This window comes from Podarcis bocagei, assembly GCF_964188305.1.
Source record: "Podarcis bocagei genome assembly, chromosome: 4".
In the NCBI taxonomy this organism is placed as follows: Eukaryota; Metazoa; Chordata; class Lepidosauria; order Squamata; family Lacertidae; genus Podarcis; species Podarcis bocagei.
The window spans coordinates 72,088,546-72,108,685 of NC_138128.1; positions in this window are offsets into that span (position 1 = coordinate 72,088,546).

Consider the following 20,140-nt stretch of genomic DNA (forward strand, 5'->3'; position numbering starts at 1 on the left):
GCTGAGGTTGCACTGTGGGTCCCGATTCTTTATTTTAAAACGAGAGCAAGTGGGATTTGGATCCCCGGCTATAGCTTTTGCAGCCTCGCGGTTTAATTCCTGTTACGCGCACAGACACACTCGAGTTTGCAAAGATTTCCCCTGGCCGCCGCGCAAGCTCGCGTTGCAACCTCTTTGCTTGGCTGCGCAGAGCCCCGTCGGAACTCCCGTTTCCTTCCGACGCGGCCAGGCGGAGACCCGCCCTTGCGAACTTCGACGAGTCCTTTGGCGGCGGAGCCGTTTGCTGCAAGGCAAGCCACGCAGCGCCGGGGGGGGGGGGGCTGTGCGTGTGTTTGTTCCAGGCTGGCATCTCGCTTCCTACTCAGTTTGCCACCTTGTGCAAAAATTCTTTGCTATATCGTTAAGGTCCTGGAACAGTAAACGCGGGGTGGAGTTGGGACGGGGCGGGTGGATCGGTTTCCACGTTAGTGTGCTTTGGTTGGTCTTTCTTGTTACTGCAGTGTTGGAGCGGGCACACTTCACTCGCCGCTCCCCCCCCTTTTTTTACGGCTGACGCCGGCGAAATCGGACATCAACGAAAGGACAGAGAAAATTGAGGGGGGGGGAATAGTAGATGCAAGGGGAAACGGAGCCACGTTATACAGGTGTGCAAACTAAGCAGGAGAGGGAAATCTGCCTGGCTGTGCAATCCTGACTAGTCTACTCGGAAGCAAGCCGCCTTGAGCTCAATAGGACTCATTCCTAGGTCATTTGGGTGTGTAGGATTGCAACCCCAGCCTCCCTTGTTCTACGACAACTACCCACACCTACAAGATTTCTGAGAAATAAATGTGCCTAGTGATTGTTTAGGATGGTCACTAGGGAACAGAGAAGCTTCATTTTACACCCAGATGGCAGATGCAGGTCCTCCTTTTTCGGGGGGGGGGGGTCTGGGGGGTGCTGCTGTTGCTGAGGTTGCTCATCTGGCATCAGCTATCAGTAAGAGAGTACAAGGAATGAGTTGGCTTACCTTTCAAGGCCAAAACTGAGTGATTCATTTTCTACAGATTCTTGGGACCCAACCCAATAGAGGTCAAGGCTCATGTGCTTTTTAAAGAAAATAGGCATGTAGAAAGAGAGAATTTTGGCAGTTGCAGCTTTTCCTTTCTCCAAGCAGCACCGTAGCGGTGAGCCACACCTGCCGAAACTGCTGCATCCTGCCTGGAAATAAGGGGGAGATTTTGGAGCCTGGACTTACATTGGCAAAGGAAAGTGTATTTCTGCCCATGTCTTCTTACTAGCTCACTTACTTCCATGGCAGGTTGTTGTGAACCCAGACTGAGTTCGGATCAAGCTGCCTTGCACTGGAGATAATTAAATTAAATTCCCCTGGGTGCATCTGGATAAATGGACTCAGGCTCACGAATCCTGAGTTTGGTGAGCTTTGCTCCCAACTAAGCCTATGTAGCATTCGGACTGACGGCTGCTTTTGCTGAGCAGACTCATGCAGCAAGCTCTCTGGAGTATGTGGCTGTAGATTTCCTTTTGAAAGCCCCTTCGTCTGTTCCCTGCTGTTGGGACAATGGGTGGATAAAGCTCCAGTTTGCTCATCATGCAACCAGATGGGCAGTTCTCCCTGCTCCCCGCCCTGCTCTTTTAAGATTTATTCTGTGAGGTCCACACTAAATAAAAGTCGGAAGAGAGGCGATCCCCAGGGAGACAAATATTTGTGGGGTGGGAGGAAAAGGGGTTCATTTGTATAGTTCTCCTTTTTAAAATTAATTGACCAGAAGATCACACCACAGCCACCCCTCCCTGTTTGAATAAATCTGCTTTTCGGTCCTCCCTGTGCCTCCTCATCAGTAAAACGGTGCCAGTTTTCATGGGGACTAGGCAACCGTACAAACGAAACAAAGGATAAATGAAATAGGCTGATGTCTAGGCTTGCCATTGTTGTTAACTGCTGTGCCTTTTAAGGGCAGCCCCCACCTGCAGAATTTTACCAGGTGACACTTTACCTGCCATTTGCTTGCTTGCCAGGTAAAGTGTCTTCTGCTCGCTTTGTGCGTGCCCAGGCAGGTGATAAAGAGGAAGAAGCAGGTCCAGTCAAAAAAAGAAAGAATGCTCTGTCTCACTGCTGGCTCCCCTATTTATGCAGTGTAAAGTGTAAATCCTGCATTTGGAAAGGGGGAGAAAAAACATTTCCGTGGGCAAGAGCACTTAGATGAGTTTGCCCTCGAAACATCTGTTAAAAACCTTAGTTTTATTCACCATCGGGTGGTCAAATGATGGGTTCCCCCTCGCCCAAGAGCCCCACATACAACCTCTAGTAGCAGAGGTTGTGAGCACTTGTGGATTACAAGGGGGTGGGAAAAGAGCTCTTTGCACCCTGCTTGTGGTCTTGGTTGAACATGGTGGAAACAAGAACTAACTAACTTAACACCACACTGCGGTATGCAGGCCTTTCGCCTGGTTCCCTGGGGTTTTTAGGTACTTGCACATGCACAATTCGTGCTTGTGGGTGGGGGTCTCTGAGGGGAACCTGCAAAACGATTTCTTACACTTCCACAAACCTCTGCTCCCCCTCTCCTCCCACAGACATTCTGATTCCCCCCACTTCTTTCTCAGCAGCCCCCATTATGGCTAAAATTATTTCGGCACTCGCTAGCTGAGTTTGGCATCGGAGGGATGCTAGTGATTTTAGGGAGTGCTAGTTAATTCCGGGTTAATTGCTCCCAGGGAAAAGTCTTGTGAGCTTGCCAGCGTGGGCACATGTTTTTCCGACATAGCCCCTCCGACATCTGGTTTGGTCTATTTCAAAAACCCACCGAGGAGGCTGGGAAGATGTCTGGTCAGCTGATGGGAAGGGAGGTTTGGAAGCAGCTACGGTTTCATCTAATGGCTGTTCCATCAGAAGGAAAAGCAATTTGATTAAGCAATAAAACTCAGAAAGCTTGGCTTTTGCCCTCTTGACATCGTCTGAAGAGCCACTTAGTTCTTCCCACTACCCCTCTGGAAGATTTACTAGCAAAGGCATTAAATAAAGGATAGGATGGACGGACACACACACTCACCACCCCCACAAAGACAATCTGAGCAGATTGGCTTTGGCCAGGAACAATGCATTTGCAAAGGATTATGAATGCACCTCCCCTCCGCCCCCTGCCAGATTGTCTTTTGAGTCAGTAATGCACAGCCAGCTTTCCATTCTGCGGGTCTGTGCCCATATAAAACATAGAACACTAGAAAGTTGGGGGTCACTCAATGACATTGATTGGCAGCTGATTCTGGACGGGCAAAAGAAAGTGCTTCTTCGTATGAACTGTGCTTAATTGATGGGCTTGTGATGACGGAGGCTGGCTCGGATGCTTTTAAAAGAAATAAGACAAATTTATGGAGCAGGGTGGGGTCTATCAAGGGCTATTAGCCACTGTGCGCAAATCGACTCCCTTGTGTTCAGAGGCCGTATGGCTCTTGAACACTGCTTGCTAGGCATGGGGGCAACAGCATGAAAAATATATTGTCTTCCAGCCTTCCTGGTGGGCTTCTTAAGCATCTGCCTATCGATTATTGGTAACGAGATGCTGGGCTAGTTCGACCTTTGCTTGGTCTGATCCAACGAGGCTTTTCTTACGTGCTTTTACGTTGCACAGCAAACATACTTTGGCATAGTAAGGAATTGCACAAGGGCACTTGTGTCCTGGCTATTTTTGTATTCTTTCTTTGAAGGGCAAGAGAGAGAGAGAGAAAAACTATAACTATATGTGGAGACCTACTGTAATGTAGCAGCTAACAGTGGGATCCTTTACATGTCTACTACTCAGAAGTGAGTGTCACTGAGTTCATTGGAGCTTACTCCCAGGTAAGTGGGTCTAGGTTTGCAGATGTGAACTGGGTCCAATCAAAGCTCGCTGCTGCCAATAACTCAGTAGGTCGATTCAGGCAGGTTTCTGCCAGCCCAGTCTCCCTGTTGCATCTGCAGTAGAAGGATAATCATTCTGACCCACCTTACAGGACTGTTGTTTGCAAAAATTTATGAAAACAGTACATGCAAAATGCCTTGAAAACCTGTAATGCTACATATTGTGATTTTATTGCAAAGCACAACAATGTGTAAGGTGCATAAATGAAAATACAAGGAGCTCGTTTGAAGTCTTGGTCGGCTTAACTTTGCAGTATATCAACTTGTTACATATCGCTCTTGGTTTGAATATCTTGTCCTTGTCTCCCTTTTGCAAACATAATTTTTTTACTGTTCATTAACTTGGACATGTTCCCCCCCCCCGACACCTTCACTTTAATGTGGGCCCACTCTGAGTCCCGTGTCATTTTAGCAAAACCTCCTGGTAATCATATTTAAAACTTTTGGAAGCTAGAGAAGGAAAACATGTTGTGCCTCTCCTAAAAAAAAACAAGCATAAGAAAATTAAGCTGATTCAGTTATTACTGAAGCCCGTGGTTTGATGCATATCAGTTTGGGGGTGATTTTCAGTGATGCCAGGGAACGTCAACGCATACACACACACACACACACACACACACACATATATATATATATATATACATACACACACACACACACACACACACACACACACACACGCATTCCTGATAACGGGATGTTACAGATGCTTTGCAAGTCCATTGGCTCTCAGCTTAGAAAATACTGTAATATTTGGTGCCTTGGCAACCCCACCCGACGTTTCCTCTAAGGAATGCGAAAGGAAATTACTCCCTCTTCCCCATCCTTTAAAAAAAAAACAAACCTCTCTAATGTGGCTGCATGTAGGATTGCAACAACAGTGTATGCTGGATTCCGAAATAAAATCACTCTTCTCTTCCCACCTGACTCACGCAGACACTTTTAATAGAGCACCTGCCTTTCAGCCAGTCCTGTGTGCAGGATTGCAGCCACGGTGCATGCTGGTCTTTTTGAAGCAGTGTCTCGTTCCTCCATCCCTCCGGGTTTCCATTTCTCACGCAGTTGTGAAATAGACACACGCAGCTGCTCCTCCGCATAGGACAGGCTATACTCTTGACCGATGCCATGCGTGGCAGCTCCAGAGGTATGCTAGGTTCCCAGGGATCCTTTTAAAATAGAAACAGGGCGGGAAATGTTTCCATGTTTGCGTGCCAACAAGGTGGGCCGAAGAAATAGTTTGGGGGTACTCTGCCTTGTTGTGGAATTTGGTGGGTTTGGCAGGAACGAATGCAAAACAGGAGAACCGCGGGTGAGGTTTTGTTGGCTCGTGGCAGTGAGACAAGTAATGCCTGTGCTACGTTCCACAAGAGAGCTCTCTCTCTCTCTCTCTCTCTCTGTGTGTGTGTGTGTGTGATGAATTAATTCATTAAAAGCACAGTTCCCAGCAGCCTTTGAAGGATCTGCCCATCAAGGGCTTTGAGTCTTGGAACATGATTTATTGCTCTGCCTGAGCACGATAGGGCGGGTATTAATTAGGCCATATCCAACAATTCAGTCACTCTTCTTCGATGCGGAGGCTGTGCAGCCTTCTCCACTCTCAGAAGGGGTTGCATCTCTGTGTGAGTTCCTCTGCAGCAGAAGAAGCCATCTTCCACCGAGTCAGACCGGTGGTCTGCCTTGCTCAGTGTTGTCTTCTGGTAGCAGCTCATCTGTGTTTCTGGCATCTACAACTAAGGCTGGGAGAGACACGTGTCAGAAACACAGATGAGCTGCTCCCAGAAGACAATATTGAGCAAGTGGGGCTTTCTAGTTGCAATGCCATGTGCTCTCCCTGTCAGGAGACATGCTCAGAACAGTGACTCCAGCAGAGGTGAACAGGTTGCTTTTTACTGTTCTGTTCTGCACTGTACATGTGTACATCTTTCTGGAGTGAACGGTGCCTCCAGTTTTAATTCAAGGGGGGGGGATGTGCCTCAGCTCTCAGACATTGGGGGAACAATGGTCTAGAATTAATAGGACGGTTCTATCTATCTCTAGATAAAGAAGAAAGCCATAATGGGTCCAACAAGCTTGTCCTCACCCTTTTAATTCCACAATGGCTGCCCATTAGGGTTGGGCCAATATATATCGTCCAAAACTATTTTAAAGTCCACATCGTGATATCAGTTTCATAATCTTTGACCTGGCAATATCTCATGAATCATGATGTGTGTTAGGGCTGGGCGATAGATCGTCCAAAACCAGATTGAAGTCCTCAATGTGATAGTGGTTTCATAATTTTTGATCTGGCAATATATCACAAATGTGTGTGTGTGCTATGCAAAAATCATGATGTTGGAAAAACTGTGAAGCCAGCCAGTGCCTCTACATAGCTCCATCTTTATTTCAGACATTGTGATATATCGGTATAGCGCAATGTTTAGCTGATGATAGATATATCACGATGTTGGAAGCCAGATATCGCCCAGCCCCCATTGCCCATCACGTTCAAGCGTTGTTGAAGGGACTGTCACTTGCATGCTGGTCTTCACAGCCGTAGTTGCATTCATGCGATGTGATTCACTTTCAGCATCTTCTTCAGTCATACTGAAAATAGGCAGTTGACCTTTGGTTAAAAGGAGTAGCCTTGCCAAACTTGCTTGCACTCCCATCTGACAACATCCATGATCCTGATGCTGACAAGGAATGCGGCTTGATCTGATTTCTAACCCTCCCCTGATCCTATGCATAGCTGGGTTGGAACACAGAGTGGCTGGTGCTACAATAATCTTCTTAGGCAACGTCAGTGGCTCAACTAGCAAGCATAGGGCTAGTTAGTATATGAAAGGGTTAAGATAATAGGGCTGTGTTTCCTAGGCTCCTCTTCCTTCTGCCCCCAAGAGGGAGGAAGTGAAGATTTCTCTCTATCCCCTCCCCCCCACGCCATGGAACTGACCAAGGAAGACGTGCCTAAGCAAGTGCCAAGCTTAGAGCACATGTTTGGAACTATCTTTCTGTATTTTCTACCCAAGAGTATTCTGCCTTGCTGCTGCTTGGATAAATGCATGAATCTGACCTTTGGAACATTTTGTAAGTAAATTGTTTTAAATTTACTTAACTGTGTGGTCTGTACATTGCAAGATGGGGAGAAAGAGAGGAGCGCTGTTTGCAAGCGGACTAAATGGGATAAAAGGATCTAACAACCTATATTCCTAATGCTATGCAGGTGGCTACCATTTTCCATGTATCCAACTGACGTGCAACCTCCGACGCACGGGTCCTTTTGGATCCAGGAGAGGGCAGGGCAGGGGTGCATGATGGATCTTTGGTAATACCCTTTGTCCTTCATCCAGTATAACTGAGTTTCATCATACACTAATGGCCATTGTCTAAACCAGTTAATAAAATATGACAGACTGTACAGTGTATTGTAAGGATAAGGAACCTTTGGTCTTCCCAGTGTTGGACTCCAATCATCCCTGACCATTGGCTATGCTTGCTGGAGCTGATGGGAGTTAGAGTTCACCAACATCAGAGGGCTGGATCTTTCCCACCCCTGGTATATTTGAAGCAGATAAGGAAATAAGGGCACAACTAGCCTAGTGCTCTTGCTGTATGCAAGCTTTACCCCTTGCTATCCTATCTCAGCTCTTTGCACACTTCTTCTCATGCACATTTGTAGGTGGGGTGGAGGAATTCGAGATGGGGGTCATGATATATATGGGTTTCCAGGATCATGAAGCAGCTGGATTTTATTATGCTTTACTTTGTTAATTTTGGGGGAGAAATAGATGGTGTTTCTAGACCCTTGGCTGTACTGAGGATGTCCCCTCCTCCCCCGATAGTTAGTCACTTGATCTTGGGGATCCAGATTGTTTTCCTTCAAACCCTTCTGTTGCAAGGATATCACATTTTCCCAGCACTCAAAACTGCAATATTTTGTTAGGTGGGAGAAGATATTCTTTATTGAGCCAATGCATAATTTGTAAAAATGGAATATGATTGCATGAGTATCCCAGGCACCTATAGATACTGAGTGTGTCTTATGAACAAGGAGTAAAGCTGGCATTCCATGGTGAGATAAAGGCTATGACCCTATGCATGCAATCTCAAGCAAGTAAGCCCCTCCCAAGGTTTCTTCTGAGAAAGCATGCTTTGAATTGAGCTGCCCCTTGCATTGCAGCCCATCCGTTGACCTAGGTTTTAGCCTTACCTCCCTAAATATTGTCATTTGATTGGTTGATTCATAAATAGAAAAACCTTTCTGCTGAAAAGGTTGCCAAAGCTGTAGACCAAGGGTAGCGTCTTTGTCTAGACCTCAGCATTCTCCCCAGGCCATATCCCTTCATCAGCTCTACTGTGGTTGCTCCTTGAATATTCCTTTGAATTCCGATAGTGCCTCTAGTTTGTCCAGGTGGAGGATAAAGAGTAAAACCAGCCTACTATACAAAAGGAAGATTTGCATTCGTTGCTCTGCCAGTTTTGCCTCTGGCCCCATGTACTACTGGCATGTGGCCCTTGAAAGGTTGCCTAGAAGGAAGTGTGGCCCTCAGTCTGGAAAAGGTTCCCCACCCCCTGCTTTAGATGATTAATAATAGCTTAAAAAGTAAAAGTGAAAAACACAATAAAATGACCATTCCTATAAGAAATACAGACAGTAGGAGAATTAATTACCAGTAAGATCTCTAGGGATGCGGGTGGCGCTGTGGGTTAAACCACAGAGCCTAGGACTTGCCGACCAGAAGGTCAGCGGTTCGAATCCCCATGACTGAGTTAGCTACCGTTGCTCGGTCCCTGCTCCTGCCAACCTAGCAGTTCGAAAGCATGCCAGTGCAAGTAGATAAATAGGTACCGCTCCGGCGGGAAGGTAAACGGCGTTTCCGTGTGCTGCTCTGGTTCGCCAGAAGCGGCTTAGTCATGCTGGCCACATGACCTGGAAGCTGTACGCCAGCTTGGCCAATAAAACGAGATGAGCGCCGCAACTCCAGAGTTGGCCACGACTGGACCTAATGGTCAGGGGTCCCTTTACCTAGATCTCTTTAGCTTTAATTTGCCTAGAAAAACCAATGGGGTTTCCCCTCTGCACCTGTATTCTGATGGATGAAAGTTCATTGTTTAACATCACACCAGACATTTAAAGCAGGTTGAATGCACATGGCTTCCCCCAAAGCCTTTTGGGAACTGTAGTTCGTTAAGGGAGCTAGGTGTTGAAGCTCTATGAGTGGTAGATTACAGTTCTCAGGTTTCTTTAGGGGACGTTGCGTGCTTTAAATGTGCAGACAACAACTACAGCTCCCAGAATTGACATTCCTGGGGTGTTGGAATGAAATCACGATTTCATTCCAACATTTCATTTCATTTCATTCGTGATTTCATTCCAACACTGGGGTATACAGAAATTTCCGACAGAAGAAGCTGCTAGTGCGTTTCTGATATTTGCACCAGCAAATATCTGAATTTTATCTGCAGGTCATTTTTTTGGACTCAGAATTAACTTAAATTAGATCTGTTCAGTGTGCTCCTCCAACTTAATTTATTCCCCTGCAGCTTTAATTTTGAAAGCTTTAAAAGAATGTACTAGCCTCCCGCCTCACATTAGTTTGGTTCAAAATTTAAGTCCAAGGGCGCAAACACTTGGATGCACAAATAAAGCATATCTGTGATTAACATTCCGCTCTCATATCTGCTTCACTCCAGACATCATAATGATCGGTCCAAGCTCAGCCGCTCCTAACCCTTATATGGCAGATCTAGAATTTGAACACTGGTCTCCCAAGTTCCATATTTAGCACTGTGTCATCTGCAGCACACCAGTTCACATTACGAACCGTGCTGCTTACATGGACCCCCCCCCCCGAAAATGGGCTAAAATATATAAATCAAAATCACATGTATGCTGGAGGTGTAATCAAGGGGAAGGAACAATGTACCACATGTGGTGGGGTTGTGATAAAATTAAAAAATTCTAGAACACTATGATGAATTAAGAAAAATGTTTAGACAAACATTTGAGAGGAAACCTGAAGCCTTTATGGCATTATGACAATTGATATACCCAGTGACAAAAAAGGGTGTTTCTATATGCCACAATTGCAGCAAGAATGTTAATAGCTAGGAATTGGAAGGGGGACAAAGGAAGAATGGCAAATCAAATTGTGTGAATATTTGGGATTAGCAAAAATGACAGAGGCAATTAGGAACCAACCAAACCAAAAATTTAAGAAAGAGTGGGAATGTGTGAAAGAGTATTTGGGAGAACATTGTTCTCAGATAAAGCCCTTGATATGTTTTGAATAAAGTTAAAGTTAAGAACAAATAGATAAGTTATATTATGTAATAGAAGAAAGGCTATAGAGACAACACAGTCGAAAAGAGAAAGAAGATAGAAGCTGCTGCAATGAGATGTTGGGAAGTCACTTGTGAAGAAATATTGATATTGCCTGGTGTGTGTATGCACACACACAGAGAGAGACAGAGAGAGAGAGAGAGAGAGAGAGAGAGAGAGAGAGAGTATGTGGGGAAAAGGATTGGAATATGTATATGAATAACCAGTTAATTTTTTTAAAAAAAAGCATTAAAAACCCCCCACGAACCATGCTGTTCTACCTGTTAATCTGCATAAATGCTACAAAGCAGATTAAGTTTCATGCAGCAGCATATCTTCAGAATATGTGATCTAGCTTGTGTGTGTTAGTGCTTTTCCTCATTGCCCTATGGGGATGTGATGAACCATGCAGAGAGACACCCATAGGAGGTTGCATTAAGAACCGCCCTGTGGCTGGCTTGTTTTTTTGCTGGATTTCTTGCTTTAAAAAAATAAATAAAAAATCTCACATCTCCCTATGGAGAGACCCTTGGCTTACCAATTAAAACTCTACTGTTGCATTTGTCCTCTGTGACCTGCAAGCACAGGAAAGGATCAGGTCTGTAGCAGGAGGCCTTCTTTGAAGTTCCCACTGTAGCTACTTTGCAGGGGCAGCCCACCCATGAGGCAAGATGAGGCAACTGCCTTGGGCGGCAGGATCCGCAGGGGCAGCAGATTTGGCCTCCAAGGAATGCATTGCCTGCTGCCGCCGCTGCCACAGTGGTGCCATTGGAGGCTGGATCTGCTACCTCTTAGGCAGCCCCCCGCTATGGCACCTCTACAGGGGCTTTTTGGTGAACAGGAGATGCTGCTGATCTCCCACCCCTAGGGGGCTTCCCTCTCGAGTCTCCTGGGCTCTGTAACCAACCACCCAGCATTTTTCAGAGCGGGCCCCTTTCCTTGTCATGGCAGTCTTTGATCCCCACTTCACCCCTTCTTCCTTGGCAGAGGGGAGGGTGCCATTTTGTGGTTCGCCTCAGGTGCCAAAATGCCTTGGTCCTGCCCTGCTGTTTTGCATTACTTGAAGAGGCAAGCTGCTCAAAACTTGGAACTGAGAAATGTATTGCCTCTTCAGCATGTGATGAAAACTTCAGAAATACACTTGGCTTTCCTCTTTTCCTCCCTTTGTTGTTCTTTTGTTTGGTATCGAGGACCTCCTGAAAGTGGACTACTGGTGGCCTTTGGGCTACAGTTTAAGACTGTGGCCCTCCAGATGGTGTTGGGACTACAACTCCCATCATCCTTGACTACTGGCTATGCTGGCTGGGGCCTTTGGGGACTCTTAACAACATCCGGAGAACTATAGGTTCCTCAAGCCTACCTTAAGAGATGCTCAGAGCCCAGAGCTGTTGGAACACTATCACAGGGCAAGTGTCCATGGATGCGTATCTTCTTTCCAAGAATACATTTAGCATTTAGAACTGTTAGCAGCCTTACTATTCTGCTCGAGGGACCTACACTAGTCCAGAGTTTTTCCAGAAGAAGAAGAGGGAAAGGCCACGAAGCCGTAACAAAGCCCCTCAATGGCACCCCTTCTTGAAATATCTGTCCTGACAGCCAGCAAAGCTAGAGCTGAACTGTGCATTCATGAATATAGATCAGAGCTTTCACTGTGCTGGTGAGGGTGGGCTGTAATTCTCTGTGTTAAATAAACCAATTAGTTTAATAGATAAAGGGCAAGGATAAAAGAGGGATGGGAGGTTCCCCTGTTAAATGCTTCCCACTGGGGGCCCGTTATGACAACCGCATAATGTGGAATTAGCAAATCCTGTTTGCGATAGAACTGGATCCTCTGTAGGGTTTCAGATGTTTACTGGCATCTTCGTTGGTTGGGGCTGTACCAAGGAGGACAGGGCCCGGTTCCTGCAATAACTCTGCAGAAGGAGGAGTTTTGGAAGCTGCAGCTTAAGAAGAGGCCTCAAACTGCAGTTGCCCAAACTCCTTTTTACACACCTTTTTGAGGGCATAAGGACCATCCTGCACATCCCATCACCCTGCTGTGTCCCCAGGGCCTTGGACAATGTCTTCCTCCCCTATCACTCATCTGGGCTTTACATACTCCTGGCTTTTCCTCTACCCAGGAAGATTGTGTACAAGTCCATTCAGAGTTCTCTCCTACTCTGAAGAGGAAGTTGTCACTCTCTCTGTGGTAGAACATGAAAAACAGAGGATCGGTCCTTACTCTGGTTACACATTTCAGGAGTAAAAGTGGGATCTAGGCTCGCTGTCCTTTTTACCAAGGATAGAAGGAGTCATGCAGAAGTTTCCCCCCAACACCTTATCTCAATGCCATTAAAATCTTTTTGTGGCCAACTGCTATTAAAGTCCTAAGAAGAGGACTATTTTAAAAACCAATCACCCCAATTCCTTGTACTCCTGCCCCTCTCACAGCAATGGTTTGCCTTTCAAGATTCCCCCCCCCCCACCTAAAGTTTCCTTGTTGAATGAAATTGACTAGTCCAGCAAGAGCTGGGCTATTTGGTCCAATCATTTTCACCACTAGCTTGGATCATGTGAGCAGCAGCTGTAATCGAGAATAAGGAAAATGGAGCAAGCAGGCTTTGTTTTCCTGAAGCAAGGTGGCTTTTGCATCAGTTCTGCTGATGGTGCTGGGCGAGGGCTGGTGTCACAGTGGTGGGAAGCAGGAAATAAGCATCCATCAGAATAAGCATTTGCGCACACCCAGAAGCTGCTGCAGAGGTGGAGAGCCTGTGGCCCTTTAGCTGGTGTTGCACTCCTCCTCCCATCAGCCCCAGCCATCATCGCCAACCACCGGGAATGATGGGAGTTGTAGTCCAAGAGCCACAGGTTCCCCATCCCTGGCACGCATCCTGTGACCCTGGTTGCAATTGGCCCTTCTGCTTTTTGTTCCTCCTCTGGCAACATTTACAGTGCTCTGTAAATGTACTTGACAAGCCGACAGGGGGAAGTTAAATGCTGCACAAGTTTGTATGTGTGTACGTTGTAGGTGTGATGTTGATTTCTTTTCTTCCCATTTTTTTCTGTAAACGGCCATCTGCGCTGTTTGCTGTTCTGACACTCCAAACAGCCTCTAAAGGGGGGGGGGGGGAGAGAAACGCGCCTGGTTTTGCATCTCTCTTACAGGCACACATGCTTGAAAGCCCGTGTCTGTGCACCCAAGGGGAACACGAGCAGTTCATGTATCCCTTCTGCGTTCAACGCAGCAGCGGCAGCCCCCCGGAGTCCTGCTGCAACGCAAGGGCCTAAGCGCAGCCCCAGAAGCTCTCCCAGTAATGCGGGATTAATAAAACAAGTCTCTCGGAACAGGCTCCCTCCGCTGAGATGTATGCTGTGCTCGGTGAGTCACGATTAGCTTGTGTCACTGTGTGTCACCGAGAGCCACTTATGTGCCATAAAATAAAATAAAACCTCAGCTTAAGCTGGCTGGTGCCCTGTACTCTTGTCCTCTGCAGGGCAGGATGCATGCGAAAGAGGCAAGGAGGTGGGGATGGAGCCCAAGGAAGAGATTCAGCGGTGCCAAATCTTTCTCCCTCCTCTCTTCCCTCCCCCTTCGGCATGCTGCTTCAACACACACTCTATTGTTCCTGCAATTGCTTGGGAGAAACATTTGTGCCGGTTTTCTCAGGCTCTCTTTGATAGCCTGCCGTTTGTTTTCCTCTCTGAAAGCTCCCCCCTCCCTTGATTTCCAGTGCAAACCTGTTAGGATTGTGTTCAGTGGGATTGACTCCCGGGTCAATTTCGCATGAGTTTGTTTGATTCAGGTTTTTGCATCTATCTGTGATTATTATTATATAAATATATATTTTTTAAAAGACTGTGTGAAAATGCATAAGCACATACTTTAAAACGTATTGAAATAACACTTCATCTGAATCTGGATTTAAATGCCTGCCTTATCTCAACAAACACATTCCTAAACCCATTTTATCCCCAAATTCATAATTTTGATGTCTTTTGGTGCATCTTAGGGGGCCAAGGATCATAACTGTAAAATTCAAAAGTGTGTGAAATCTGAAGGACTATTATGTTTCAGCCCGTGTATCAGTCTGGGAGATGCAGATTATATCAGTTTGCTTAAAAATGCAGACAGGACAAAATCCTCCTTCATCCTTAGGTAAGGATAAGATTGCAGCCCCCCCCTTCCTTCAAAAATTGCCTGTGCATCTGCAGAAAGGCACACACCACCATGATGTTGCCAAATGCAGCGCTATTAATAATTGGGCATCTGAGGATGGGCAGTATTATTTGCAGCGGAAATGGCGTTCTGCCTTGTTAACCACAACCAGGCAGATCTGGCTATTACAGAGTTCCAGTCTCTCAACTGACTTAGGCCATGATACTGAAAGGCTTGACAGCTGGCTTCCTGGCGCTGTGGTTACCCTGTGGGCCTCCTGGACTTCAGTGGGGCTGAATATGCAGAAGCATGTGGGTTTCACATCCTGGAGATGTATACGGTGGAGGCCAAGGGTCTTGCACATGTAACAGGTGCGTACGAAGGGGTTTCAGTAGGTCTAACTCTACTTCCTACTCTTCTTCCCACTGCACCTGCCAGAAGGCTACCTTTTGAACAGCCGGGAAATGTGGAAGTCTTCTGACCTCCTTTGCAAAGGGCCACCATTGTCGTGAGCTGAGCTGTTTCCCAGCGTGGCACCTGGGAACTCAGACATCATCTTTGGTGCCCTTTGCTCTCCCAGTTTAAAAAAATATTTCCCCCCTTCTCTTTTGCTTGTTTGATTGGGGCCGGGGTCCCCCCTCCCCTGGTTTTGGAGAAGGGGGTTGTTGCTTGCCTTTCCCCTTTTTGGAGTTTGTGCTCTATTTGTTTTGGGATGGGTGCAGACATTGGGAAGAGGGATTTCTGAACATCACCAATTTTTCTTATGTTGAAATGGGCCCATGGCACCCCCTGGGCCCGAATAGGCCAGGGGACCCCTGAATCTAGCCATGGCTGTCCCAGGTATAGGTGTGTTGCTAGGGGTCCACTGGCCCAAGATCACCCAGTGAGTTTCATGACTGAGCAGGGATTCAAACCCTGATCTCCCAGGTCCTAGCCCAACACATTAACCACTACACCACAGTGGCTTTCAAAATCTTGAACCAAATGGTGTGATGGCGAGCCCTTGCTTAGCTGAGAAGTCCTCCTTTTAGCTGCATTCTTCATAGAAGACCTGTACACACAAAGAGACACATAACAAACATCATTACAGCTGTGAGAACAAACAACACTCCGCCTGTAGCTTTTATTGCCCTCCCTGCAGCCTCCCTTCTGTTTTTCCAGTATCAACCTCAGATGCACAAATGTGCTGAGCTCAGGTCAGTCAGGACATTGCTGTCACTTCTGGTGACACATGCCTCAAAATAATAATGCCGATGGACACTTCAAGGATAGGGTCTGAATCAAACCATTTGGATTTCTGAAATACCGGCAAATCCTCGTTGATGGGGCTTGTAGCAGAAGCTGTGTAGCTCTTGATGCAATCTCCAGAGATCTGGAGTCTAAATCCAGTAATCTAAGGCTGTCTTCATCAACTTGTCGCTCTCCAAGTGTTGCTGGACTACAAATCACATCAGTCTGGGGGCTAATGGGCGTCATCTAACAACTGAAGTGATAGCTAGAGCATGAGACTCTTAATCACAGGGTCATGGGTTTGAGCCCCACAGTGGGCAAAAGATTCTTGTATTGTGGGGGGTTGAAGGAAATGACCCTTAGGGTCCCTTCCAACTCCACAATTCTATGATTCTATGCCATTTGTTCAAATATTGTAGGAACAGAGATTCTTTGGGGGGTGGGGGTGGGGGCATGTTTCTCTGGTAACAACCGGTGCACGAATTAGCCAAGCTTGACTGTGGTTTTTAAAAAGACTAATTCCATTGTATTAACAACAAGAACATCATTCGAAAACCCAGAAGGCTGAACTCCACTTAGCACAGCATGACCTCATTTGGAGAACTGCGTTTAGCACTGGGCACTACAGTTTCAGAAGGATGCTGGCGAGCTGAAAGGTTTTAGAGTGGAGCTTTGAGTATGATCGATGCTCTAGCAGGGGAGTGTGTGTGCGTTGTGGGTAGAATAATATTGCTGGATTTGCAGTACCCTGCCTGTCTCCATCTTGCCTCTTAGATTTGCAGTGCCTGCCCAGTTTGGCTTAAGAACGAGAGATTGTGAAATGCCAATCTGGGCCTTTGTGCTGTCTTGCCTTCTATCTATATTATCAAGGGATCTGGGGGTGGTGGATTGGTTGAGTTGCCCTGATGTCAGAGAGGATAGTGGGATTTTTGAGTGCTGTTGGCTGAGCTTCTTGGGCCAGGAGGGAGAGCAGAGCAGGGGCCTAGGGAAAGAGGAGACCAGGGTGGAGGTTCCTGAGAAAGCAGAAGCCCAAGGAAAGTGATGGAGGGGAGATGAGAAAGAGTTGGAAAGGACAACTCCCATCATTCCTAGCAATTGGCCATGCTGCCTTGGGTTGGTGGGAGTTAGGGTCCAGCACTTGGAGGGCACAAGTTCTTCATCTCCAAGAAAAGAGGTCCTATGGTCTCCCTGCCCAATTTGTACCCACTGCTCTTCAAAAAATAGGAGGTGCTTTCCGAACTCCTCAGTGAATATATTCAAAGTAGCCACTGAGCCACTGAGCATTTGGGGTTTCTTTCCGAAAGGGGCTTAAGTACCAAATCATTTTGAGTAGGAAGAAGTGTTGTACATTTTGCACTTTGTGGGCTTTCTGGTCTAACGACACAAGATCCTGGGTGTGGAATCTACACAAACGCAGAAGAAGCTTTGCAAGCCACTTCAAAATATGCATGTCAATGTCTGCCTCTCCTCCACAATCCTGATCACGTGTATCTTTGATCTCTCCCTGTTAACTCTCCCAGCTTTCCTTCCCACCCCACTTCTTTTCCTTTCGTTCCTACGGGGTGCTCCCTTTCAATACCTGGAGGGCCACAAATTCCTCACCCTTGATTTATTTCTAAAGGAGTCAGTTGGAAAGCCCACTCTCAAGAACGCTGTAGGTACTAGAAATCCAGTCTTGGAGCAGGCTGCTACCCTTCGAAAACACACCATTGAAAACACCTGTCTTCTGTTTGTATAGATGTGTGGCTGTTTAGATTTTTATTGCTTGGTTTTAGCACTCCTATTTGTGTCTAAGCCTCTTGGAGCCATTTCCATGAGCGAAGTGACAGTAGTAATAATGACAACAACATCTAGAGACATCTGACAAATTTAGACGTCCACATTCTGAACTAACGAGCACCAGTGAGTTGGATGCACTTTATGGGCAGTAGACAATGTGGGGAAATCACCCAGGTAGAAGAAGAAGGGGTCTCCTTATGAAGAAGGGATAAGGGGAGGTGGCAGGTTATTGTTTTTGTTTAGATGAAGTGGAGACATGATAGAGGTCTTCAAGTTTCTGAGCCGTGTTGAGACTGGATGGACACCCTAACTCTCCGTTATACTAGAACAGGCATAGGCAAACTTGGCCCTCCAGATGTTTTGGGACTACAACTCCCATCATCCCTGGCTAACAGGACCAGTGGTCAAGGATGATGGGAATTGTAGTCCCAAAACATCTGGAGGGCCAAGTTTGCCTATGTCGGTACTAGAACTTTGACAACATGGCCCTGGTGTTCCACTTCTGCTCATTGGGAGCTTTGCCAGCTGCTTAGGAGGACGAGCCATTATTAAAGGCGCTCGTCCGTGCAGATGTTGATGCTGAAGTTAGGGGGCTGCCAGGATGGTATTGGGACATCAACAAGCTCTCTGCTTGTTGGGCAGGGTCGTTGATTTGATTTGGATGTATGTTCAGCACAGCTAAAACAAGTGCTTCAAACCATTCAGAATTAACTTAGCACAACATTTGCAACCACAATATGGGGCAATGGCCACTGGCTGGGAGTGGAGCGGCCTTGAAAGGTAAATTGGGTGGATTCATAAAAGAGAGGGAAGCACCATGCTGTGGGTGGTTTAAACCACTGATTCTACCTGTTCCCTGTCTTCCCTTTCCCCCCACCCCCGAACAAAAGAGCCAAAATGGAACTGAACTGTAGCAGAAGATGCCTTTCCCTTTGATGCAGTTCTGGCGACCTGAAGTTAGGTTTCAGCTGGTGGCTGAAAGGAGAAATGTCAGCAGGAATGAGCGTCTGTTTCTCTTTGCCGAGGAATACAGGCTCTTAATATGTTTTCCCTTTCCAATGTAATTTAACCAGCCAGACATGAAAGAGCTGGGTCCCTCTGCCAGTCTCTTATCAGCACATTCCTGCCGTAAATTGAGATTCTTCAAAGGGAAGGGGGGAAATGCCCCTTGCATCTTTTCGGGTCTTTTCTAATTATCCCCATCCTCCTTGTGCATGTCAGTAACTTAAGGGGGTGTCCAAAGCTTTGGGAGAAAGCTCAGTGGGCTCAAAGCAGGCCAGCAATGAGCTGCCTAAAACCTCCCAATGGAGCAACATGGGAAGTTTGGTCTACCCATTGTTGCTCCAGGCTGAAGTATTATTTATTAAATTTAGATCACGGGGCAGTGGACTCTATAGACTGATGAATGAATCTGATGAAGTACACTGTAGTCCACAAAATCTCATGCCCTAATAGGTTTGATTATTTTTAAGGAACCACAAGACTTGGTTGTTGTTGTTTTTTTTGCAATTTACACTCACTTCAGAGTGTCGAAAAGTTACTTATATAAAAAAAGTACTTACATGCAAATTGCTTTCAATTTAGCCACTTGCTAAAAACAACAACCAACCAACACAGGTGATGGAACAGCTAAAAATAGATAGCCGCACTATCTGGGCTTTTAAAAACCGATTTCGTCATTTTAGGTTGGATTTTTGTAAGCCAACTGAAGATTTGGAGGAAGCAGATAATCAATAAATATTGCAGTTTTTATCATTTTCCTAGTCATTAGGCATAGATCACTTCTGGAATATGCCATGAAATAAGCAATTTTAAGGTGCTGAAATACCTGTTGGGTGTCTCTTTGCTAATTCTCCACCTGTGGCCTGTGTTGTTGTTGTTTTTAGAGACACTTGTCATTCTCTCAAACAAACTACAAGGCAACAGCCCCCTCTTGTCCTTACTCTTGTTCCTAGCCCCTCCCAGCCTACAAATCTAATTAGTACATACTGGCTCACTCCCTCTCGCTCAGCCATTAACTATGATGCAAAGAACAGGCATACACCTAACTTCCCTGCCCATCTTTTCCACGCTTCCATAATTCAGAACATCCTCCTGTTTGTTGTTGCCATTAACCTTTGTTCATAACCTCTTCGGTCTGTGCAAGTTTCCAAGCTTGTATTTTATTTTATTTTGAGATGAACTTTACAGTCAGGAGGGAGGCTCTTCAGAGACTGGAGGGCACGAGGAAATTGTCTTATGGGGTAGTTTTGGGACATGGAAGAATGTTTAGAGCAAGATGGTGATTTCAACTTGGGCTGAAGATGGACACACACAAACACACACACACGAGTTCAAGGTGGCCTGAAAGAGGGATTGGGTGTGAGTGTTCATCGTTCTTTCCCCTGTGGCCCGGCAAGTTTGACAGGGTTTTTTTGTATGGTTTCAAAAACCTTATAAACCGTTTTGACCGGAAGTGACAGTGGGATGAAAAAATTGTGCGTTTTAATCCAATGTAAGGAAACAAGAAGAGCACTTTGCAGGAGTATGCTCAGAATAGCAGCCACACACACACACACCTGCCATTTGTAAAACTAGGCTAGAAATCACTCAATTTTTGGGTGTTTGTGGCTTCCCAGATGTCATGTCCTGGTTGAGAGCTTTGCTGAAAGATTCTGCTTGGTTTTGCAGGAGCTAACATGTGGCAGGTGGCTGCAACAAATCTTCGATTCAGAGAAGCTCATAAAAGCTCGGAAGACGCGCTGATGTGCCGAGATTTATAATCAGCATCTTTCTGTGTGTCTGTTGCTTG